Raw genomic sequence first — 1,057 nt, 5'->3', positions numbered from 1 at the left:
AGAGATTGATGAAGCTGTAGAGAATGTAGCTGTGTGAGTCTGTTGGCTTTTCATAGACAGAGAGTTTAAGTCCTGGAAAGCTGATATAAACAAGAATATCTAAAAATGCTGGAAATGCAGTGGAAACATGGATCATAAAGCAGAGCTGGCTTCTGGAGCAAGAGGCATCATCAACAAAATCATCAATATATCTTTTGTGCATATCTAACACAAAGACATGGTAGGAAGAAAAGAATTGCCCTCCCAAAAAGCCAAAGAAGATGCTGGCATAGCTACATTCCATTTTAGTACCCACTGTAACTGCATTGACATGGTGAACAAAAGGTAATATCAAAAGAGAAGGTATTGAGAGTAAGGGCCTTTTCTGCCATTTTGATGAGGGTATTCATAGGAGGAGCCTGGACTGGATGTCTGTTGAATGCTATTCTGAGGGCAATGAGACCTTCATCGTGAGGAAGAGATGTGATGGGATGACATTGCAGAATAGGACATAGTGTCCAAAAACAACTGGATCTACCAGTATAATAAATTATGAAAAGAAATCTTCTGGAACTCTAAAGAAAATCTAAGCTCCATTTACGAAATGTGCTAAACCATGTGGAAAAACACAAGGATGTCAGAAACTTGAAGAGTCCATGGGTTTTCTAAGATAGTGCAGAAAAAATAAAGAGCTGAAGTGGAAAGAGCTGTTGCCAGAGTTTGACTGAGTTAGGCTTTGGTGGGCTAGGCAGGGCTCTCAGATGACATATATTAAAGAGCTTCAAGCTTTTCCTTTAATTCTTTGTTTAGTAAGCTGCAACCCATGTGTCTCAGGTCACTGTGTCCCATAAATGTTGACTTCTAGCCAAACTAGCCCTTCTTTTGACCTTGGTGGTAGGGTTTGTTTGGTGGGGCAGGTAGAGGGCAGGGTGTTTGATGATTATTTTGTTTAAAGAATGGCCTCCTGCCCAGGTGTCCAACTGTGCCAAGAGTGCTGCAGGCCCCAGAAATGACCCAGACTTGCTTGCTAACTTGTTTGCTCTAGTTGCAGGTATCAGCAATGCAAGCTACTCTCACT

Source organism: Polypterus senegalus, chromosome 3 (assembly GCF_016835505.1).
Source record: "Polypterus senegalus isolate Bchr_013 chromosome 3, ASM1683550v1, whole genome shotgun sequence".
In the NCBI taxonomy this organism is placed as follows: Eukaryota; Metazoa; Chordata; class Cladistia; order Polypteriformes; family Polypteridae; genus Polypterus; species Polypterus senegalus.
This window is presented reverse-complemented; position numbering follows the sequence as displayed.